A 26763-nucleotide genomic window follows, 5' to 3' on the forward strand; every position below is an offset into this window, starting at 1 on the left:
GAGTAAACTTGAGATACAAAATAGAAATCAATCATAATTATCTTAGGGTGAAACACAGGTGTATCTGTGTTGCTTAAACCTATTGTCATAAACATGTTTCTTTTGAATTTAAAAAAAATAAAGATATGCTGTAAATGAACTATACTTCAATAAAAATGTTAGAAAGCACTCTTCATGATTATTTATTCATTTCACATTTATTATATTTGTCATGCTATTCTGGTTTTATTCTGTATTAACAAAGGGTCCTAAAGTTGCAGTGGCCTTCAAAACCAAAAGAATGTCATTTGTCTGCTCTACATTGCCCAGAATAATAGAATAGCTTGAAGCTGAAGAATACACAGTTTTCTAAGCAGAGAGAAAGAGAATAATAGCAAACTACATTTGGCTCTTAAAACTTCAGACAAAGAGTGACACACACACTTTTGTTCATATTTCATTAGTTAAAGCACGCTATTTTTCCACAGGAGTTAAAGCAGGATGAATAATTGTCCCTCTGGGGTAGGACCTGTGGGAATGGACTTGGACCTGGTCCCTTTTCATTCTATATAGTTTCCTCCTTCTCTCAAATTAAATCTCTGCTCCTCCAAAGCAGCAAACATATATTATGCAGTTTAGCTCCCACCAGTCTGATACTTGGTTTCTAATGAGTGAAAAACAAGATTTACTGATTGATTAGATGGGTTCAGAGAGATTGAATTGACATTGCATGTGTTATTTAATTTAGACATTGCATATGTTTACAATAGTATATATTTCCACACTATAAGTTTACCATAAATATCTACAAATTTCCATTTGCCTACAGTTCATTTGACCATTTAAGAAGTGTCTGTTTTAACACTATGATATTTTGATATTGGTTAAAATATTTACTTAATCCTAAATTATAACCATTGTTATATCAGAATATACCTTTAGTTCAGCTAAAGTCAGAATATGGTGGGAGCAGATCTATCACTCTTAATCCTGTTCTGAATATTGTGCAATGTGGGCAAATCAAGAGGTATATTCTTACCTTGAGTAAAGCATATGCAAATCATGGATAATTTCGATATTATTCCCTCATTTAACATATCTCCTTCATGGATAATTTTTATTCCTTTTAATATATTATACAACATGGTGAGTTTTGAAATGTAATGCTTCAGTGTTTCCAAGGGTCATTTTATAACCTATCCTAGTACTTATTAAGCAGTGAGGCATAAAAAAGCCTCCGAATTTTTCTATCATACAGCTGCCGTAATATTAAGGAGCACTGTAGGCATAATAAAAACAATTGCTAGGAAACTGGTTTTGTAGCTGAAAAAGTTTTAAATGAGTTTAACAAGTTAAGTTAGTCTGTGCTGATTGAGATTTCTATTTATTAACACCTTAAGTATTATTTTTAAAATTTTGCTATATGAAAACCTTTTATTGAAGTTTTGCATGATTGTTTTCTTTTATTTTCACTGTACAATAAAGTGATTGTCATAGCCAAGGAAATGTTAAAATGCCTAAAGACATGTTGACATGGAGGGACATTTAAAACTGATGGTAAATTGGTAACATATGATACAATGTACAGTTAAATAGGGAAAATTGTACTACTCCATGAAAAAGCATGCATGCAAAAGCACATCAAAACATATTATTATAAGAATGAAACAAACTTTACCAACACTTTTCTGAAAAGTGACCATTAGAATGGAAATTGTAGAGAAAAGTTAACATGCTATTTTACATGTATTGTCAAATGGTGGTAAGCTGGGAACACTGGTGGCTCATACTTAAGTTCATCTCTCACTCCATAAAACTATGCGTTTAACTGACGAGTGCAGAGGAAATATATGCTGCAGGTAAACTCCAGTACTAAGCTAATGTGAAGAGGAATAAAATGCTTAAATAAAATAAGTTCTGTCATTTTTAGTCCACAACTGTCTCTTGAGTACTTCATGTACTTTGACTTTGGCTTAAGTATGCAACAATGATCAGATAAGTGACCTGTCCTCAGGGAATGTACATTCTAGTGAGTTAACACTACATGGAAAAACCATCATTTCGTAAAGTTAGTGTTTGAAATAAAAAGTAAACCTTCCTAGTTTCCAAGTATAACACCAGATAATGGAATAATGGAAGGACATTTTTGTAATGGTGGTGGTTGTTATTCACAGATTGCAGAGATGGAGAATCAACTGGGCCAATCAGACTTTTTTAATACTTATTACATTGATGAGAGGAATATAAAAAGATACAGATACTTGGGAAAACAGCTTGGCACTTCCTTATTAAACTGAATATCAATTTAATATATCATCTAGCAAATCTACTCTTTGGTATCTACCTACCCTAGAGGAATGAAAACTTATATATCTAAACAAAGACTTTCAAAGGAATGTTCATAGTAATATTATTCATAATACCCTCAAATTGGAAACAATCCAAATGCCAATCATTTGGAGAATGAAACAATAAAATATGCAATATTCATACAATGATACACATATAACAATAAGAAGGAAGAAGTTACTGATAATTGTTACAACAAGGATGAACCTCAAGGCGTTATGTTAAGTGAAAGAAGTCAGGCACAAAAACTTCATATTACTAAAAAAAATTTAAAAAAGGGAGTTCCCATCATGGGCAGCAGAAACAAATCTGACTAGGAACTATGAGGTTGTGGGTTCGATCCCTGGCCTCGCTCAGTGGGTTAAGGATCTGGCGTTACCATTAGCTGTGGTGTAGTTCCCAGATGCTGCTCAGATCTGGTATTGCTGTGACTCTGGCGTAGGCTGGTAGCAACAGCTCCAATTAGACCCCTAGCCTGGGAACCTCCATGTGCTGTGGGTGCAGCCCTAAAAAGACAAAAGATGAAAGACAAAAAAAAAAAAAAAAAGACTTCATATTATATGATTGTATTTATTTGAAATGTCAAAAAAGCGTAAATCTATTAAAGAATCTATAAAGAAAAGTAGATTAAGGAGTACCAGTATTGAGAGTGGGAATGGACATTGATTGCAAAAGGTCATGAGGGATATTTTAGGGTGATAGAAAGATTTTAGACTGTATCATGAAGCTGTCATAACTCTTTACATTTACTAAAAAGTCATTGATTTTCCCACTTAAAATAGGTGAATTTTATGGTATAAAGATTATATTTTGCATCTTAATATGTTTTAAAAAAGCTGAAAAAATAAGTCTACTTTTTAACTATAGAATGTAATTAGCATACTATATTTTCAGGTGTTTTCAAGTATAAAAACAATCTTTTAACTGACTGTATCATTGATATAAAATACAAATAATACAGCAAGTAGCAAATGGAAAATTCTGATGGCCATGTTATTTGATGATAATTGTTTAAATATTTATCTGAACATTAAATACTATATATTGCATTTAATTTATAGGATTTAATACTGTTTTAAAAGAAATGGGAGCCAGGCACAGATTCATTACAGCACTTGATTTTCTCTACTTCCTAGCTCTGATATATGCTTAGCTATAAAAAGTTAATAATACTAAACAAGAATAAATGCCAAGAAGTACCAAATGCCAAGTTCATGCTTACAACACATTGACTTATATTATAGTTGAAGATAGGTTCCTGCCTTAATTTATGCAAAGGATGTTAAAATGATATCAGATTTGTTCTCATAATTTTGCACACCTGGAAAATATCATAAACTTCTTTCACTTAACATAACGCCTTGAGGTTCATCCTTGTTGTAACAATTATCAGTAACTTCTTCCTTCTTATTGTTATATGTGTATCATTGTATGAATATTGCATATTTTATTGTTTCATTCTCCAAATGATTGGCATTTGGATTGTTTCCAATTTGAGGGTATTATGAATAATATTACTATGAACATTCCTTTGAAAGTCTTTGTTTAGATATATAAGTTTTCATTCCTCTAGGGTAGGTAGATACCAAAGAGTAGATTTGCTAGATGATATATTAAATTGATATTCAGTTTAATAAGGAAGTGCCAAGCTGTTTTCCCAAGTATCTGTATCTTTTTATATTCCTCTCATCAATGTAATAAGTATTAAAAAAGTCTGATTGGCCCAGTTGATTCTCCATCTCTGCAATCTGTGAATAACAACCACCACCATTACAAAAATGTCCTTCCATTATTCCATTATCTGGTGTTATACTTGGAAACTAGGAAGGTTTACTTTTTATTTCAAACACTAACTTTACGAAATGATGGTTTTTCCATGTAGTGTTAACTCACTAGAATGTACATTCCCTGAGGACAGGTTACTTATCTGATCATTGTTGCATACTTAAGCCAAAGTCAAAGTACATGAGTGTTCTTCAGAGTTCCCAAATTTAACTCGCTTCTATAGTTTGTATTCATACTGTAAAGTCCCAATTTTGTGGTCGTTCAGGGTAGTAATGACAATGCCTGCGATACTGATCATAAAGGATGCTTATTATTCAGTGCCTATTATGTGTTGAATGCTTTATATGGCGTTATTCACTTATCTCTCCAGACATCTTTTGGAGGTAGATGAGGAAATCAGGAAAATGAGGACCAAATAGTTTTAAGTATTTTGCACTTATCCCACAGTTAGGGAGTCTTAATTTAAGTATTCAAACCCAAGTGTATTTGACTCCAAAAATTAAATTTCTAGAAAACATATTTAATAACAGGAAACTTACTTTGACTTCCTGTCAAAATCAGTGTTACACTGAATTATTTAAGGTTTAAAATGATCAATTTCTCAGTTTTAGAAAAAAAACTAAAGTGGATGAGCACTAGAGTGTTTGTGTCTTATCTGTCTTATATCTAGCCTAAAAACCTAGCTGTGATTTTTGTCTTTGATTTTAAATACTTTTTAGTGATAGCTAGTTTAATTAAGTTGGTTTATATTTACTCACAGTCTCCCTGCCATAACACTTTGAAAATAAACACCAGTCTACAAAGTGTGTAAATGCTAAATTCTTGTGTTTTATGGCCTCTTCAAAGTACTCACTAAGTTTAGTTAAGATAGAGATCTTAAAACAGGATGCATAGCTGCTATACCATGTAATAGTTAACCAATGTACTTTTAACACTGTAATGTAATCTATAGCAAAAAACTGTCTATGTAATCAACCACTGTTGCCAATAAAGTTTGAGCAGTCCAACGCCCTGAAAAAAGGGACAAAGAGGCTGTCTCCGTAATTGTACATTCGCCAACGCTGTATCCCTCTCCGATCGGGAAAAAGCATACGCTCCCTGGCCGCCGGAGCAGGCCTCCGGCACTTCTTTAGTTCCTTTTGTGATTGAACTTTATCAAAATTTTAAAATACAGTATGTATTTTATTGCAACTTCCTTTTTAAATTGAACTGCTTCAATTTCATCCAAGTTGTTAGATATAACTCTATTTTTTAACCATTTAACATATTTCATTGTTATAAACCACAATTTATGTGCGCATTTTCCCATCATTGTATATTTGGGTTGTTTTCAGTTTTTGCTATTATAAAAATGCTGTTTAGAATATATTTTCTTGTTCACATATTCAGGAATATCTCTAACTTCCTAGAAGTTAGATACAAGTTGAAGGTATAACCTGTTCATTTCACAAGATAATATCAAATTTTTTCTATAGTGGTCGCATCTTATATTCTGCGTAAGAAAACTATTTGCTTGGTCTCTTTACAAAAGTTTCTAATCTTCACACTGACTTCTCTCTTCCTACTAATTTAGTTCATATAAAGTGTTTTTATTTATGATTTTAATCTGCATTATAATGAGTTTGAACTTATTTTTGCAGATTTATACTCTATTTCTTCTCTCTCCTGTTAAATAATCAATCATATTTTATCTGTTTTTCTTTTTGGGTATTTTCTTCATATTGATGTTTGAGTTATTTATAAATTCTAGATAACTATTATCTTAAAATATTTTCTTGTTTTTGACTTGAGGTTTTACTTTCCTTACCAATATTTTCTCACCAAAGAAGATTTTTAAATGAAATTGAATTTATCAATATTTCCTTCTATGATTTCCACTATTATGGACTGTTGAGAAAATTTCTCATTATTATAGAAATATATCTTAGAGTTTCCTCTTAAGAGTTTTAAGTTTAATCATATGATTTTGGTTCAAACCAGGATGCATTTTTGGCAACATTTTATTATGAAAATTTTTTAACAAGAATTTTTTTAAAATTCACATAAATACTATCATCATTGTTTTCTTTGCATTATCATTTATCTGTCCACTAAATATTTATTTATTCATCCATCAAACCATCTTATTTTTTAATACACTTAAATATATTTCAGGTGTCAGTACATTTTTCCTTAAATTACTTCAGACTTTTTCTTTTGAATTAAAATTGGCATACAATAAAATTAGTATATTAGGGATATATTAATATAGTAAATAATCTGATGAGGTTTGACAAATGCATATTCCCATATAATAAATACTTTTAAGATATGCAATGTTAACATCGGTCCCCAAAATTCCCTTTTATCTTCGCCTTGTCTATCTTCACTCCCAATACCCAGAAACAACCACCACTATGATTTTTTTCTACTATATATTAGTATTTTCTATTCTCTAAGTTGACATAAATGGAATCATACAATATGAAGTCTTTTATATCTAGCTTTTTTTCATTCAACACAGGACTAGTGAAGCTCATCATGTTGCATAAATCAATATTCCATTTTTTATTGTGAATAAAATTTCATTGTATGACTACATCACAGTTTGTTTATCCATTAACTTATTAATGTCTGTGGTGGGCTGATTCCAGTTTTTCAATATTGTGATTTGACCTCCTAAAAACATTCTTATATGAGTCTTTTTGCAGAAAACATTTTATTTCCTTTGAGTAGATATCCAGGTGTAGAATTTCTGTGCTTCAAAGTAGCTGAATTTTTAGTTTCATATGAGACACTTAAGGAGTTCTCATCATGACACAATAGAAATGAATGCAGCTAGGAACCATGAGGTTGCAGGTTCAATCCCTGGCCTCGCTCAGTGGATTGAGGATCCGGCATTGCTGTGAGCTGTGATGTAGGTCACAGCTGTGGCTCAGATGTGGCATTGCTTTGGCTATGGCATAGCCGGCAGCTGTAGCTCCAGTTGGATCCCTAACCTGGGAACTTCCTTATACCATGGGTGCGGCCCTAAAAAAAAAAAGCATATGAAACACTTAAATATTTCTCCATAGAGGTTGTATCATTTTATATCTGTCCCCCCATACCAATGTATGAGAGTTCTAGTTCAATTTGGGTCTTCACATTTTTTCAGTAATATTTTGATGGTTTTAATACGCAGGACTTTATTTCTGAATATTTTGGTTTTTGATACTATTATAAATGAAATTATTTCAACTTTTATTTTCCAATTTTTACTACTGGTGTATACAATTTCGATTGATGTTTGCATTCATCAACCCTCTTAACATATTTTGTAGTGTCTAAATATTTTATATAAGTAGAATCTTAAAAGTGGGATCTTGCAGTATTTGTCCTTCTATGACTGCCTTATTTCATGTAACATAATGTCCTTTAAGATCACCCATGTTGTCACAAATGGCAAGATTTCCACTTTGTTAAGGCTGAATAGTATCACATTGTGTTTATATACCACATTTCTTTATTTGTTCATCCTTTGATGGAAATTTAAGTTTTTTCCAGATCATAGTTATTGTGAATCATGTTGCAATGAACATGAAAGTAAAGGTATCTCTTTGAGGTCTTGGTTTTAACTCTTTCAATATATGTCCAGAAGTAGAATTTCTAGATCAAATGGCCATTTTATTTTTACTTTTTTGAGGACCCTTCATTCAGCTTTTCAGAGGTATTGCACCATTTTGCATCCCCACCAAGAATGTGAGGGTTCCAATTCTCTCTTTTTTTTTTTTATTACTCAAATTAATTTATCACATCTGTAGTTGTATAATGATAATTCACATGATTTCCATCCCATAACCCAAGCACATCCCCCCACCCCCAAGAATTGCAATTCTCAACATCCTAGCCAGCATTTTTTTTCTTCAATAATTAGTTACCCTACTAGGTGTGAGGTGATACCTCACAGTGGTTTTGATTTGCTGTTCCCCATTGATGAGTGATGTTGAGCATTTCTTCATGTAACCATTGGTCAAGTGTAGGTCTTCTTTGCAGAAATGTCTATTCAATTCTTTGTCCAATTTTAAATTGGGTTATTTGTTGAATTATTTTGTTACTTATTTATTTTGCTATTGAGTTATAGCATTTCCTTATATTGTTTGCATATTAACCCCTTATCAGATATATGGTATACAGATATTTTTTACCAAGGAGATGAAAACCTATGAACTAAACACTAAAAATCACTGATGAAAGAAATTTTAGAAAACACAAACAAGTGAAAAGTCATTCCATGTTTATGGATTAGAAGATTAATATTGTTAGATGTTCTTACTATCTAAAACAATCTATAGATTCAATGCAAATACTATCTAAACCCAAGGGATATATTGTACAGAAATGTAAAAAAAAACCTAAAATTTATATAGAGCAACAGAAGACTTCAACTAGCCAAAACAATCTTGAGAAATAATAACAAAGCTGGAGATATCATACTTCCTGATTTCAAAATACATTACAAAGCTATAATAAGAAAAACAGTATGACACTGGTATAAATATAGAAATATAGAACAATTGAACAGAATTGAGAACCCAGAAATCTATCCAACCTGTATGGTCAACTTATTTTTGAAAAAGGTGCTGAGAATACAAAATATGGAAAATACAGTCTCTTCAACAAATGGTATTGGGAAAACTGGATATCCACACACAAAAGAATGAAATCCAACCTATATCTACACATATAAAAATTGACTCAAAATGCATTAACAATTTAAACTTAAATCTAAATCTCTATATATTATATGTTTAGATATTCTGCCCATTTTTTGATAGGCTTGTTTGTTTTTTTGGTATGGAGCTGCAGAAGGTGTTTATAAATTTTGGAGATTAATCCCTTGTCAATTGATTCACTTGCAAAGACTTTCTCCCATTCTGTGGTTTGTCTTTTTGTGTTGTTTAGGGTTTCCTTTGCTGTGAAGAAACTTTTAAGTTTGATTAGATCCCATTTGTTTATTTTTCTTTTCATTGTCAATACTCTGAGAGGTGGATCTGAGAAGATGTTGCTGTCACTTATGTCAGAGAGTGTTTGGCCTATGTTTTCCTCTAGGAGTTTTATAGTGTCTGGCCTTATGTTTAGGTCTTTAATCCATTTGGAGTTTATTTTTGTGTATGGTGTTAGGAAGTGTTCTAATTTCATTCTTTTCCATGTGGCTGTCCAGTTTTCCCAGCACCACTTATTGAACACGCTGTCCTTTCTCCATTGTATAGTCTTGCCTCCTTTGTCATAGATGAGTTGGCTGTAGGTGCGTGGGTTGAATTCTGGGCATTCTATCCTGTTCCACTGATCAATATTTCTGTCTTTGTGCCAGTACCATGTAGTTTTGATGACTGTTGCTTTGTAGTATAGTCTTAAGTCCGGGAGCCTGATTCCTCCAGCTCCATTGTTCTTTTTCAGGATGTCTTTGGGTATTCTGGGTCTTTTGTGCTTCTAAACAAATTTTAAAATATTTTGTTCAAGTTCTGTGAAGAATGTCCTTGGTCATTTGATAGGGATTGCATTGACTCTGTTTATGGCCTTAGGTAGTATAGTCATTTTGAAAATATTAACTCTTCCAATCCAAGAGCATGGTATATCTTTCCATCTATTTGTGTCATCTTTGATTTCTTTCATCAGTGGCTTGTAGTTTTCAGAGTATAGGTCTGTTGTTTCTTTAGGTAGGTTTACTCCTAGGTATTTTATTCTTTTGGATGTGATGGTAAACGGGATTGCTTCCCTAATTTCCTTTTCTGCTTTTTCATTGTTAGTATATAGAAATGCTGTCGATTTCTGTGCATTAATTTTGTATCCTGCGACTTTGCCAAATTTGTGGATGAGCTCTAACAGTTTTCTGGTACAGTCTTTAGGATTCTCTAGGTATATTATCATGTCATCTGCAAATAGCGATAGTTTTACTTCTTCCTTTCCAATTTAGATTCCTTTTATTTCTTTTACTTCTCTGATTGTTGTGGCTAGGACCTCCAGAACTATGTTGAGGAGTAGTGGTGAGAGCGGACATCCTTGTCTTTCCCTGATCTCAGTGGGAATTCTTTCAGCTTTTCACCATTGAGAATGATATTCGCTGTGGGTTTGTCGTATATGGCCTTTATCAAAGAAGACATACAGATGGCCAAGAAACACATGAAAAGATGTTCAACATCGCTCATTATTAGAGAAATGCAAATCAAAACCACTCTGAGGTACCACCTTACACCAGCCAGAATGGCCATCATCCAAAAGTCTACAAACAATAAATGCTGGAGAGGGTGTGGACAAAAAGGAACCCTAGTACACTGTTGGTGGGATTGTCAATTGGTACAACCACTGTGGAAAGAAGTATGGAGATTCCTCAGAAAACTAAACATAGAACTACCATTTGATCCAGCAATCCCACTCCTGGGCATCGATCCAGAGAAAACCATGACTCACAAAGACACATGTACTCCAATGTTCACTGCAGCACTATTCACAATAGCCAAGACATGGAAACAACCTAAATGTCCATCAACAGAGGAGTGGATCCAGAAGAAGTGGTACATATACACAATGGAATATTACTCAGCCATCAAAAAGAATGAAATATCAGCATTTTTAGCAACATGGATGGACCTAGAAACTATCATGCTCAGTGAAGTCAGCCATACAACGAGACACCAACATCAAATGCTTTCACTGACATGTGGAATCTGAAAAAAGGACAGACTAAACTTCTTTGCAGAACAGATGCTGACTCACAGACATTGAAAAACTTATGGTCTCCGGAGGAGAAAGTTTTGGGGGGTGGGGGATGTGCCTGGGCTGTGGGATGGAAATCCTGTGAAATCAGATTGTTATGATCATTATACAACTACAGATGTGATAAATTCATTTGGGTAATAAAAAAATTGAAAAAAATAAATATTAATGAAGAAAACATTAGGAAAAACTTCATGACATTGATATTCACAACAATTTCATAGATATTATTCCAAAGTTACAGTCAATGAAAACATGAATAAACAACAAAGACTCCATTCAACTAACAAGGTTCTGCACAGCAAAAGAAACAACCAACAGAGAGAAAAACAATCTATGAAATAACAGTGTACCTCATTTTGCTAATTATAAAAGAAAAATAAACACACATAAGAAGAATTGGACCAGTACATATTGTTGCCATAAGTGAACTTTACCAGACATAAAGTGAAGAACCTTAAGGACTAAACCACGTCTTTCCTCTAAAGAGGTAAATTTCTCCTAAAAATCTATACTGGCCATATGGGATTACATAGATGTAAACGTATCAGCACAATAAAAAAATACCTTTTGAAAAATTTTCTAAAGGCCAAAATTTTCTTTAAAATTAACTTTAAATGCATTCCAGTATGCCTTTTCAAAACACTTCCACCATCACAGAAATTGAAAATCATTAAAATTCCTCTGTCTTTGGTCAGTTTTCTTTACCTTCATTGCTATTGTCTAAACATTTTGAAAACCCAATCAGATATGGAAAACCTAATGGCAGAGGTGACACAAAGTAAATTCCACATATCTGACTCTTGCCTTAAGAGAAGTAACTCAGAGGTGAAGACATGTTTGTATTTCTGCGGCTCTCCGTAAGTGGATCTTGCCACTCAGACTACAGGAAGAAAGAAAGAAGAGGGTGGACAAGGTAGGAGGAGACATGACAGGGACATAGGAAGGAGTCATGGGGAGCAGAAAAAAACAGAAGCAAGTAAGTAAGTCTTGTTAAGCAGACACTAGTCTTTGGAGTTAGATACTCATCAGAGAATAGCATAGGTAGGCCTCTGAGAGGGCAGAAAGTAATAGGTTAAGAGAAAAGGAAACTGGCTCTGAAAGGAAAACAGCTCCTGAGAGCCAAACTCAAGAAAAGACACAAAGGAGGTGGTAGGAATTTGGCTTTGGTCCCAGACCTGTAGCTATTCATCAGCTTCTGGCCTACTAGAGGATTATGGAAAATAGAGAAGCAGGCAGCAAACAGAGGGGAGTCATGTGAAAATTCCCCAGGTTAAATTAGATTAAAGTCATCACTTTAATCTAATTTGCTTGGTCAAGATGACACAAATGTAAACAGAAAAGAAAATAATTCATTATTTTGATGTTGATGAAGGAAGTCTATACATATGGACTAGTTTATCATCTACCTCAGCTTTATTGGTCAAATGCTATGTTACATATATTTCTAAGTTTCTTCATTAAAACATAATCTTATCCATATTTTTATTTAAGTAACATAAAAAAATTAGATTTAGGCCAATAAATTACCATTTGCCTCACCAAAACACAATTATTTATATAATGCATCTGCAACTAGCTAGAGAACAATGGCATAGTGCAGTAAAATTTGTTGAACACAAAAATTAAAAGCAACTGTAACTTATTCTATATAATCTCAAAAACCATATGTAGTTTTGAAAAGTATATAATAAAAAGTGTTTTACAAAATAATACTGTATGAAAAGAAATAATTTATAGGTTAAAGAATAGTAGAGATGGAAAATAAATTTAATAGATAAAAGAAATAGCAGCTTTTTTAAAAAGTAAAAGGCTGTGAAATATAGATAATAAAAAACAGTAGATCTGTGTTTCCTAATCTGTTTTTTTAGGTATAACTGACTTTAGAAAGTCCGAAGACTTTCATGATCACATGAGTGTAGTAACTTTTGAGTTTAAAGCAAGTTCATAATCTTTACTTGAGGATTTTTTTCAGAGGCTTTAATAAACAAAATAATGTATATGACTCCAAATAGACCCTATAGTACAGGAATGCCTCATCCTTATTTAGCTACATAATGCTACACATTCATTCATTCATTAAACAAAATGCCAATTAACATCTTTGTTAATAATTTTTCCTGGAATCGCAGGTTGAAATGGACTGCTGGGAAAAGTATGAATCATCACAGATAAAAAACACTAATCCGAAATCAAGTCATGTAGCCATGTATGATGACCCATTTCTTTCTTGAATAAAAATAAAAATTCAAATACATCAATACATTTGATCTAAAATAACTAGTATATGGTTTATTTCCTTCAATGATATTTAAATGTTGTTTTCTAAGATTCAACTGTTTATTTAAATAAATAGTTTAAATTATAATTTTTTATAATCAACGTGTTTGGGCAACATATAGTTCAAAAAGGCAGGTCCTAAAAAGAAAATAATCATCACAATAAAGAAACCAGGATGAACCTGACAGTTCTGTGCTTTCAGTTCCAGCTTCCTGAAAGGCTTATTGTGGACTTGCTGTCCATCATTTCTGCCTACAGCTGAACTGGCAGTGTTCCCCAGGCTGTCGTGGAACCCAGGTAAGCTGATCCAGGCTGAGGACCAGATGCGCCACATTGGACGGTCAACCTCCGTGGCCATTAGCCACCTTGAGGTGAGAGGCACTGCTTACTACCTTTGAGTTCTGATTCAAGCAAATAATTTTCTGTTTTCATTAAAAATTTCCAATCTTGAACTTGATTCATAGGTTATCCTTTATTCTCTACTGTAGCACAGGTCATCTTTGCTTAGAGTAAGAAGGTGTTGTGGTCTGGCCTTGAGATGCGTCGCACCCCTAACTAAGAGCTAGGATCTGCACTGGTGGGGCTCTGAAGTGGGATTAGAGAGACAGAGGGCTCCCATGATGACCAGCCACAGGTCAGTGGTGGGGAAGTATTCCAGGACTCACGGTTCTGTCTGCTTGGGTAGTAACCTCAGCTGAAGTAATTATTTCCTCATTGATGTTAGATGGGCTTTCTCAGAGAAATGTTCAGTTTTAACTCCACCCCTGAAAACTGTTCGGCTCTGCCAGTAGTAACTATCCCAACCTCTCTCCTGGACTGGAGTGTCCTATTGACTTGGAGATGTCTCTGACTCTTGTACTTCAGTAACTTTTGTGTTCTGTCACATAGATCATGGAAGCTATTAGACTTTTCTTCCACTACCTCTAAGGTATGTTGCTTTTGGAATGGATTAGCAAAGAGATCCTGCTGTGTAGCACTGAGAACTATGTCTAGTCACTTATGATGGAGCATGATAATGAGAGAAAAAAGAATGTATACATGTATGTATAACTGGGTCACCATGCTGTACAGTAGAAAAAAAAATGTGTTGGGGAAATAACAATGAAAAAAAATTTTAAAAAAACCAAAACTGAAAACAAAAAACAAAAAAACTTAGGTTCATTTCCTATTGCAGATTATGTTCTCCAAAAAGCAAGCACTGACAAAGGTACTTGCATGCAGGAAATCTATTGGTTAGTGTCTCAGAATCAACAACCAAGATCAGAGAGCTAATAGATTCTGCAACTAGTTTTTAGAATTATCTGACAGGAATATCTATGTTCTTTCTTTTCTAGTATGCCACATTTTTTTCAGCTAACTGCTTTTTGCATCAAACTGAGCACTTCCATGTTGTTATGAAATCTGCAATATGTGGCCTGCAAGGTGTCTTTTGAAGGGAAAGAGGCACTCCTTCATAATATTTACATATATCATAGAATCATATGATAGTAAAGCCTAAGACATTACAAGAAAATTAAAGACCAATTTCCTTCAGAAGTATAGGTCTCAAAAAAATCCTTTGCGAAATATTGGCAAGTAAAATCCAGCAAAATATATAAAGGAAAATATGTAAAACCACTGGAGTTTACCCCAAGAGATCAAGATTGTTTTAACATCAAAACTCAATCAATGTGCTTTTCTATTTATTTACTTATTTTTGCTCTTTGTGGCCGTATCCATGGCATATGAAATTTCTCAGGTTAAGGGTCAAATCAGGGATACAGCTGCTGGCCTAGGCCACAAGCACAGCAATGTGGGATCCAAGCTGCATCTGCAACCTACACTGTGGCTCATGGCAATGCTGAATCCCTGACTCACTGAACAAAGCCTGGGATCGAACCCACATCCTCATGGATACTAGTTGGATTGATTTTCCCTGTGCCACAATGGGAACTCCCAATGTACTTTTCACATTAACAAAATGAAGGAGAAAAACCAATTGATCATCTCAACAATTGAACAAAAATCATTTAAAATAATAAACAAAAATCATAGTAAAATTCAATATTTATTCATAAACAATTTCAGCAAAGGAGGAGTTGAATTTCCACAAGCTAAAAAAGCATATCTCTAAAAACCAACAAAAAGCAGCTAATATTTTATTTGATCATAGATTACTGAATACTTTCCCTTTATGCTTAAGGGGTGGGATGCCTAATGTTGTCAGTTCTATTAAATATTGCTGTGAGGTATATTAGCTAGTGGACTAAGGCAAGGATAAAAAGCACAGAAATTAAAATGGAAGAATTAAAACCACTTTTATCAGAGGATATGTTATTTTTTGCATTGAAAAGCTTTAACACATTTACAAAACTACTACTACATTTCACATAAGGGGCATTAGTAAGAATGTAGAATACAAAATTAATATACAGAAATAAATTTCATTTCTGTATAGTAGTAACAAATAACTAGAATATGCAATGAAAATTTATTTGCATAATCAAAAAGCATTATATAAATAGGAATAACTAAACATACAGAAAACCTTTATGGTAAAAACTATAAAATGCTATTGAGAGAAAACAAAGACCTACATAGAGAAGGAATAACCATGTTTATAGATCTAAATTTTTAATATTGTTGTTAGCTCTGCTCTATCGATCAATGAAATCAGGACATCTCTATTAAAATTTCAACAGTTTTTTTTTAAAATAGAGATTAAGTTGATTCTAAAGCTTATATGAAGGAGTTCCTGTTGTAGCTCAGCAGGTTAAGAACCTGGCATAGTGTCCATGAGGATCCAGGTTCGATCCCTGGCCTCACTCAGTGGGTTAGGGATCCAATGTTGCTGGAAGCTGGGTGTAGGTCACAGATGCAACTTGAATTCTGTGTTGCTGTGGTGGTGGCCAGCAGCTCCAGCTCTGATTCAACCCATAGCCTGTGAAGTTCCACATGCTGCAGGCACAGCCCTAAAAATAAATAAATAGATAAATAAAATAAAATAATAAAATTTACATGGAAATACAAGCATTGTGTAATATAGAATCAATCTTCAAAAAAAGAACAAAGCTGGAAAACCTTTACAAATTTATATGGAGACTTAAAGCAATGTTAATCAATATGGCAGGGAATTGGTATAATCATAAATAAGTGGATCAATAGAACTGAATGGGTAGGCATGTACTAAGTTCTGTGTTTATGGGATCAGGAAGGAACACATCTATTCCTCTTTCCTTCCAATCACTTTCTGGTGAATTTTTTTGACAAAATCTAATAAAGATACACCTAGTAAAAGAGGAGTGTATTTTATAGAACTAACGTAAATTTCGTGGGAAAAAAACCAGATACATTATCATTTTTACATATTACTGAATTTTGGCATGCTAATACTTCATCTTATTTTTATACCTACATTCATTGCATCTAAAAGATTGAAACGAATCTGTAATTTTCCTTATGATGTCTTCGTTGATTTTGTCAGTATCAAGTTTGTATTTACTTGAGAGATTTCCCCTGGAAAATTTCTATAAGTTTTGAATTATTTTGTATTTTAATATTCTGCTAAACTTGCCCTCCAAATCCACCTTATACTAAAGCTTTCTTTGGAGAAAACTTTTGATTATCTAACTTTTCAAATAATTATAGTGTTACTCATGTTTCCTATTTCTTACTGTCATTTTTATAAATAATATTTCTTCTAAATGTAAAAGTTGTAGCCTATATGTTTTTATAATATAGAGGAATGATATTTAAAATATTTTGAGTATGAAAACATAATGTAAATATATTTAAAATAAATGGCACAATGAATATTCAGTTTTACATTACCATAAATTAGTATATTAGCCCTAAAATTTAGTACTATAAAGCAACTTATATGGAACTGCTTATATAATTCATATAAGTTGTAGTATAAATTATTCCTTAAGTCTAGCTAATATATTCAATTTGTTGATTTTTTGGAAATTTTTGTGCAATCTTTTACATAATGTCACTTTTCCTAAATTATGCTCCCCATTAAACTGATATTCATTAGATTGTTTGCAACCTCCATACTGTTTTTCCTATCATTAATCAAGTAAGAGTAATTCAATAACAACAAAATCTCATAACAGAGCTATTGCATATCTCTATAATTGACTAATTTACGGCATTAGTTTTCTAGGGCAGCTGTAATAAAGTATTGTCAAAAGGTTGCCTTAAAACAACAGAAATGTATTGTCTCAGTTCCTGAAACTAGTATTCCAAAGTCATGGGGTCAGCATGGATATGCTCACTCAGAAACCTATAGGAAAATCCTTCTTTACTTTTCCTGGTTTCTGGTGGTTTGCTGCCAATCTTTGGCATTTCCTGGCTTGCAGCTGTTTTAGCTCTAATCTCTCTTTGTTGTAACGTGGTGTTCTCCTATCTTTGTATTTACACATAGTCATTTTATAAGAACACCAGTCACATTGGTGTCTGCTCTACTTAAGTATGACCTCATCTTAACTAACTACGTCTGCAACAACTCTGTTTTAGGATGTTAGCCTATCTTTTATAAGTGAGACACAAATTCATAACCAAATTCTTAATAGTTGCCAAAATAGGTTTCTTGGATGTGTTTTGTAGTTTTTAAAAATCTAATACTTCATCTAGTTGAGATGCACTATGCTATGGTTAAAATGTATTTCAACTGGCTTCTGGCCTCTGGCTTCCCTTCTGACAACTCAACTGCTGCTCTTTTGAAAGACAGTCTTTTTTCCCTTCCATATACTTTTAAAGATTTTTCTTTTTATCTTATCTTTTTGCAATTTCATTCTGTGCTTTTAGTGGTAGAATTTCTTTTTCTTGCCTGAGATTCAGTGGGGTTTCATGAACATGTGATTAGGTGTCTTTCCACAGATTCTCTTCTGTTCTTGCCTCTTTTCTGGAATTCCTATTAGGTATATGTCAAATCTCCAACTCTTTCTCTGTATTTTTCACTTCTCAAAATATTTCCCATTTCTTTGTCCCTTTGTGCTGCATTTTTGATTATTTTGATCAACCCTCCAGTTTCTTAATTCTCTCTTCAGCATTTTCTGGTCTTCATATATAAAATAGAGGTATTTAATTTTAATTTCAGTTCATAATTTCATACTTTTGCTACATTTTCATTTCTAGAAGTTAGATTAGATTCTCTTTAAAATCTGATTATTTTTTGAGTTCCTGTCATGGCTCAGGAGGAATGAATCTGACTAATATCCATGAGGACTGCATGTTTGATCCCTGGCCTCACCCAGTGGGTTAAGGATCTGACTTTGCTGTGAGCTGTGGTGTAGGTTGCAGATGCCGGGTCCAGCTCTGGCATTGCTGTGGCTGTGGCATAGGCTGGTGACAACTGCTCCAATTCGATCCCTAGCCTGGGAACATCCATATATTGTGGGCTAAAAGCCAAATAAAAAAAAAATCTGATTATTTTCACTACTTCCATCTTACTTTAAATTTTTATAAATGTGCATTTTATTTTTTTAATATGGTAGACATGGTTATGTTATAGTTATGATATTTATTTCCAAAAACACCTAAAAATTTTACTAAGCTATTTGTCATATCTCTTGTTTGGCCAGATTTCGCCCATAATTATTTTAAAAAACAATAATTTTTATTTTGAACTCATTTCCCTTGTAGCAGTATATGTTGAAAAGAATTTAGGTATACAAGAAAAAATTCCTTTAGCTTAGACATGGACTCCTTCAGGGCAGAGCAACAAGATCACCTCTCTATAAAAATTTAAATTTATGCTTAAGGTTTTAGAAAGCTTAGGTAAATGTAATTTAGTAGCAAATCCTTGCGAGGGGTGACAAGGGTCACTACTGCACACCATTTTCCTTCTGATTTTTTTAGCACCTAGGTAACTTTCCTGACAACCACTTGGGTTGTGGGTATATGGCATGTTTGCTGCCAGATCACTCTTAATCTGAATATGCAGCCTTTTGTGCTCCTTGCATAAGCATCTTTGGGTTGCCTATTTTAATATAGCCACATGGTTTTTAGGTTCTGAAAACGGTCTCAGGTTAAAGGAATTCAGTACTCTTCTTTCTTTCTTTCTTTTCTTTTCTCCTTCTTCTTCTTTTTTTTTTTTTTTTTTTTTTTTTTTTTAAGGGCCTTGTCTGTGGCACATGGAAGTTCCCAGGCTAGGGGTCAAATCAAAGCTTAGCTGCAGGCCTATGGCACAGCCACAGCAATGCCAGATTGAAGCTGCATCTGCAACCAACATTGCAGGTCGGGGCAACCCTGGATCCTTAACCCACTGAGTATGACCAGGGATTGAACCTACATTCTCATGGATACTAGTCAGGTTCTTAACCTGAGCCACAATGGGAATTCCCTCTCCTAAAATCCTAGTTTACCTCAGATATTGGCACAATTAATTTTTGCTGTCTTACCTATCCTTAGATGCTTTAAGAAGCTCTTAAGATATATGTCATTCTTTGTTTTTCCCTGTTTTCAGAAGGCTTAGTCAAATATTGTTCCAGTCTTATTACTAAATATAATTCTTATTTATTTATTTTTATTAGATAACTAATAAGTTCATCTGAAATAAAGAAGAAAATGCATATATACCAAGGCATAAAGTCATCTACATGAGACATATTTATTCATTTAGCTTTAACTTATCATTCAAAACACTAAACATAACAAGGTCATGGCTAGACCATATATTTTAATGAGTTATACTACTTTATAATAAACAATTTACATTAAACTACCGAAAAGTTGTAAGGAAGATTAATATAATTAATATATTAACTTGGCAACAGATCTGAAACAAAAGATACCCTGATTTTTATTTAGATATCTCTTAACTGTATACTTTAAAGAATACTTGATCCACGTTAATCATTTATTAAATTGTAGAGCATTATTATTGCCAGAGAATGAGAAAGATGTTTAAATGGAAAAGAACTGGGATGTGAAAGAGAGAAACAATGAACATAGTTACCTTTGAAATATTATCATCATAGACTTTAAACACACAATAAAAATAGAGTTGTAAATTTTTTTCTATGAATTTATTCAACCAATCATGCACCTGTTTCAACTTGCATTTTTTAGACATTCACAAGACATTTTTTGGTATATTTTTTAGGATATTTTTGCTCACTAATACTTCTCTGCTTTTTCTCTGTTAGCCTTATCTTTTTGGTGCTCCTGTTTTCTTTCCTAAAATACCATCAATGGCCATAAAAAAATAGCTATTATTACTTTTTATATTACATAAATGTAATAAGCATTTCATATCCATTATTTTATTTAAAATTGACAGGAGGTCTGAGGGTTTCTCTCATTAATCCATTGCAAGGTGAGGAAAATGAGTAAAACATGCCCAATGTCAGAGTTAATGAACTTAGATATCATTTGAGTACTATCTGACTTTAAAGACAGACAGTCTCCTTCCACAGATACCAGATGTGTGGTATCATAAAATAGAATTAATGAGTAAAATAATTCTAAGAGTGCTGTTTCAATAAGTTCTCCACACACACATTCACACATTCACAAAAACCTGTTTTTGACTTCTGTCATCCCTTTGAAGCCAGGATTCAGTTTTAAGCTCATCATCTTTAGAGAGAGTGCAAGAGCCATAAAGTTAATTTAAAAAGAACTTCAATCTTTATTCCCATTTTCCAAAAGCATTGTTGGAACTCTTGTTATAACTCCAATAAGTACTTCTAATATGCCATTTTATTTTCGTCCAAATTCTCTTTGACCTGTCCAGAGTATGTCTCCCTTCTTACCCTTCATTATATAGATTTATGTAATTTCACTTGACATTTCCTTGTGAACCTCCTACCACCTCTATGGTCTTGACTTTCACTATTTGTTTTTGAATTATAAATTGTAATTCTTAGACTGTGAGAAAGGCACTCTCCTCTGGAAGATGAAAGAGGCTGGAAATACATGCACATTTATATATATATATGTGTGTGTGAGAGAGAGAGAGAAAGAAAGAGAGTGAGTATGAAACTGAATTTAGATGCCATAATGTCTAAAATGGAAAAAAAAAAAAACCTGTAGGGAAGCTGTATGAATAAATGGGATAACTTATTCCAAAATACACTTTTTTTCTCTGCAAAAAGATGACCGTAACAATGAAAGCCAATGGGACCTAATGCAACTGACAAGCTTTTGCACAGCAAAGGAAACCATAAAAAAAACAAAAAGACAATTTACAGAATGAGAGAAAATAGTTTCCAATGATACAACTGACAAGGGCTTAATCTTTAGAATATGCAAACAACTTATACAACAGCAGAAAAGCCAACAACCCAATGGAAAAATGGGCAAAAGACCTGAATAGACATTTTTCCAAGGAAGGTGTACAGATGGCCAACAAGCACATGAAAACATGCTCAACATCCCTGATTATTAGAGCAACGCAAATCAAAACTACCATGAGATACCACCTCACACCAGTCAGTATGGCCGTCATTAATAAGTCCTCAAAGAGCAAATGCTGGAGGGGTATGGAGAAAAGGGAACCCTCCTGAGCTGTTAGTTGGAATATAAGCTGGTACAACCACTATGGAGATCAGTATAGAGATACCTTAGAAATCTATATATAGAACTACCATATGACTCAGCAATCCAACTCTTGGGCATATATCCGGACAAAATTTTCCTTTAAAAAGACAGGTGCACCCGCATGTTCATTGCAGCTCTATTCACAATAGCCAAGACATAGAAACAACAGAAATGTCCATCGACAGATGATTTGATTAGGAAGATGTGGTATATAAAAACAATGGAATACTACTTAGCCATAGAAAAGAACAAATAATGCTATTTCCAGCAACATGAGTGGAACTAGAGACTCTCATCCTGAGTGAAGTTAAAAGAGAAAGACGAATACCATATGATATACCTTATATCTGGAATCTAATATATGGCACAAATGAACTTTCCACAGAAAAGAAAATCAGAGACTTGGAAAATAGACTTGTGTTTGGCAAGGGGGAGGGGTAGAGAGTGGGGTGGTTGGGGAGCTTGGGGTTAATAGATACAAACTATTGCCTTTGGAATGGATTAGCAATGATAGCCTACTGTGTAGCCCTGGGAACTACGTCTACTCACTTATGATGGAGCATGATAATGTGCAAAAATAGAATGTGTACATGTATATGTAACTGGGTCACCATGCTATACAGTAGAAAAAAAAATTGTATTGGGGAAATAACTTTTAAAAATAATAATAAAATGAAAAAAAAAAAACAATTAAAGCTATGTTCTTTGAGCCATTCTCTTATGCTTACAACCTAAAAGTAATTCTTCCTTCTATATTTAACTAAGCAGTTCCAAAGTATAGGTCATTCATGGAGATTAAAAATGTATATTTTGATTTTCCATTTATGTATAAAGAAATGTTGAACCATCTTAAAATACATTTTGAATATCATATCTAGATACATTTTAAAACACTTGAGGACTTAACTATCAATAGCCCCCAAATCTTCCAAATACTCATCTATTCTCTTGGATTAACATTCAATTTAGGAGGCTGCATTCATTTTCTGGCCACTTGGGTTTATTTTAGTATATTATTGCCTCAGTGCCTTACTTCTGTGAAACTGTTTCAAATAGAACCTTTTCTTTCCTAAATTTTCACAATAGTAACTCCAATAGGCTTTGTGGTGCCTAAATGGAAGAATCCTTTTGCAACTCAGGGCATATATAGAGGAAGAGTGTTCCAGGCAGAGGGAATAACAGGAATCAAAGTCCAAAGGCAGGAGTCTAGCTGACATGCCCTCATTTTGCCCCAGTAACACTACTCCTTACTTGAGTTTTCTACCCAGGCTCTTGTTTCAGGGTCTTCATCCCTGTTATTCCTTCATCCTTGAATGCAGGATATTTGCAAGACTCAAGTATGAAATTTTTCCATATCTTAGCTCAAATTTAACATCAGAGAGGCCTTCTTTCACCACATTATTTAAAATTGTATCTCTTCTCCCCAGCATGACCCATTTCTCTTCCCTCAGGGCAACTAAGGTATGGGGAAGCCATACTACCATCAAGGTAGGATTATTCTCCATACTTTATGTATGAACCCCTATTGTCAGCTATGTGGATAATAGCAACATGTATCTGACTAATAAGCTTCCAAAGATTATGGTATTTATGTTTCCAAAATAAAAGGAAAATTAAAATTAACATTTTTAGAAACTTTATTCTAATCTTAATGACTATGCCTTTATTCTACTAACACATTATGACCTAGGATAGTTAGAAGACATGACTAAAGACTAAAGACATATTGTAAAGATAGCAGCATATGCACCTTAACCTCCTTCTCAGAATGACAGTGGCAAGAATGGTGGGTAATATTTTGCCTTTGATATTACATTCATTAATTTCTTACAACGTATATCAAAATATGTTGGTTTCTTGTCAAACCAGAATTAAATTATTTCTGGTAATTTTCCAAATGTTAAAAAAATGACATTCTGTGTAGAATCTTGTCACAGTATTGATTAACATTTTTTAAGAGATTGAAAATTAAAAAGAAATACAATAGATTTTAATAGATAGTTCTTCATAAACTTAAACTGGGAAAGAAATTTGTCACACTAATAATAATCTTGTACAAACACAGTGCATTTATATAATTATGTAAAAGCACAAAGGAGAAAATAATGATTGCTGCAGTTGGAAAATAAGATGTCCATCCTCTAGGGAAGACTGTCCTGTTTAAAACTGTCACTTTGCAACCATTTTACGGTGTAGATTAATAACTGGCATGTAATAGTTGCAAAAGTACTATTTGTTGAATAAGCTAATAACTAGCAGTTTATTGGTGAGAAAAACAAAAATTTGAAAGGTCTGTGACTGTTAATGTCTATCAACTGGACTGTCATAAGAAGGGAATCTTAGGAGTTCTCTGTTTGACTCAGTGGTTAAGGAACCCAACTATCATCCATGAGGATGTGGGTTTGATCCCTGGCCCCGCTCAGTGGGTTAAGGATCTGGAGTTGCCATGAGCTGTGGTGTAGATTGCAAATGTGGCTTGGATCCTGCAAGTTGCTGTGGTTGTGGTAGGCCAGCATCTGTAGCTTCAACTTGACCCCTAGCCTGGGAACCTCCATATGCTGCAAGTGCAGCCTTAAAAAAAAAAAAAAAAAAAAAAAAAAAAAAGCATCTTATTTCCTGCTGTCTCTTTAAGCAGTGGACACTCCTCTCTGAAGTATGGTGCAGGGCAGCATGGGATATTCATACCATCATTGGCATGACTTTGGGAAACAGAAGTGATTTTTATGAAGACCATCATGAGTTTCTGTCAATTACTATGCAGTAAATAATTTTTAAAAATATCAGCTAAGATGATATTCAATAATATATGTTAGGTTAAAATATATGGGTTTTTCCTAAAAATTAATTTTAAAGAATACATTGTAAATTGATATCATGTACATACTAGATTAATCATTATGTTCTACAAGTACTAGATCACTATGTCTATTGATCTGTGTGCAATGACAGGTTTTTCACAATAGGCTCCTGGGTCACCTCTTATCTTCGATGTCATCAATTAAGATATTTTAATAGGAGAAATTAGTTTAAATGTCCAGAATTTTTTGACCTGAGGATTGAATGGTGTAGTTTCACACATCAATCAATCAATATTTGCTCTCTGCCTGACTTCCAATGTACTGCCATCATGGACACAAGCAGTGTGCCACCCATCAAGATTGCCTGGGACACCAAGGTGCTAGACAGGACTGATTTGCAAAGACAGTGCACACAGGTGTTTGTAGAATTCATAGATGACAACAGCTGCTCCATCATCTGAAATGTGAGAGTCCCCATACATGACAGTGACATGCTCACCTTTGTGGAGTCAGAATAAGAGGCTCAGAGGCTGTGCTTAACCGGTGGCTGTATTGTTATTCCAGGAAAAGTCAAGGTGCCATAACCCACAAGACCACCATCAGGATAGCTCTGAGATCTCCTGACATCAGCTTCCAAGAATAAGATTCCCAAAAGATAGAAAAGTGCACATTTGCCCCAACCCTGATTCTTATCTGAAGTTCTGTTTTTCTCCTTTTAGATTATAAAACTCCCTGCAAATCTTCCCCAAAGGAGGGTGCAGCCTTTATGGCATTAGCCTGCTGTGACCTCCTTTGCCTGGCAAGGTAATAAAAACTATTTTTTTTTCCACTTCACCCCCACCCCCCAAAAAAACACAAAACCAGATATTTGAGACCTCGTGGAGACAGAGATATCACACTATGAGCTATCAGCTGAACAAGTAGTTCATTTCTTTTTCAAGTTTCTGCACATTGAGGGCCCATTCATTTAATGTTAGAAAAGGATCACAGAAGCCAAGGGAAGCCATAAAATATGTAGTAAAGATTATTCGAATAATCCTGAATTTGGTGATTTTTAAAACATTTTGTATGATTTCTCCTCTCCCTTATAAAGAGTCAATACCCAGAAATAACTCTTTTAATGTCTCTAAAATTAATAAAAACTGAGGCAGATACTTAAATAATTTTAAATCAATGTTTTCAACAAAACTGTATAAATATAAAATATTAATTTAATTGATATAACCATTTAAAGCTATATCATACATGAAGGTAAATTATCATTGGTTATCCATATTCTAATACATTTTTCTATTTCTCAAAATAATTTAAGTTGATTTTATTGAGATAATAAATATATATTGATAAAATGGGTGGCCCATCATACATAGTGACATAAAATTTAGACTCTTTACAAATGTGTTATTGCTCTAAATCTTCACAATGATATTTGAATGTCATTGCCATTTCATTAACATTGCACACTATTCTATACTTCAATTAGGAAACTGCAGCTCTTAATGAGATTTTTAGTAGTAACAATATGCACTATCATAAAATTTGTGAGCTCTCATGGTGAAATTAAGCTCCAATGCTTATATTGAGTTGTAAACTTCCTGTGACAGCTCACGTAAATGGGGATTGGTGCCCATGGCTGACTAAAGGCAAAATTTATCTGATGCATTTTCATGTGCTCTTTCTGGATTCTCTGTTCCAATTTTTGCACAATCCACTCTCACATTAGTACTTGAGCCACAGGACACTTGATGTCCAGGGATTTCTTTTCAGGTTTAGAAGGAGTGGAAATTTCTAAATAATTTAATCTATCCCCCTTTTTTGGGTGTAAAGAGACACTAAAGCCCAGGTGTTGCAGAAATAGGCAAGGAAATGGGCCTTTCTAATTGACATTGCTAGTGTATTTGTGCTGTTGCTTTTGTTTAAAATCAAAAGTAAGCCATTTTCCCATATTCTGGAAATTCATAAGCCAGAGCTCAAATGAATGAAAGTTAAAAATGATCAATCCAATGCCTTTTAATAGGGAGGGAAGTAAATGTTTACAAAACCACTATCAGCAGTGATTGTTGTGTGCCAGGAGAGAAATTGAATGATATGTGTTGGAAGAGATGTGTATGTTTGTGTATAAGTGAACTAAGGTGTCTCATGCTTTGTCAAACTTACCAGTAACTCTGTATTGCTCTGTAAATATTAAATTCATTGAATACCTCATATTATTTAATCTAACAATAACAATCAACAAAACTGATCACTCCCACAGTGAATTTCCAGGACATTACTAGATTTCTTCTCACCTGAATTGTTACCTCTACTTAATCTC

General features: G+C 33.6%; 1 pseudogene; it reads left to right on the forward strand.

The window, feature by feature from the left end:
- LOC106510713 lies at nucleotides 24779-25033 on the forward strand (annotated as a pseudogene).

The sequence above is a fragment of the Sus scrofa genome, chromosome 1 (assembly GCF_000003025.6).
Source record: "Sus scrofa isolate TJ Tabasco breed Duroc chromosome 1, Sscrofa11.1, whole genome shotgun sequence".
Classification (NCBI taxonomy): domain Eukaryota; kingdom Metazoa; phylum Chordata; class Mammalia; order Artiodactyla; family Suidae; genus Sus; species Sus scrofa.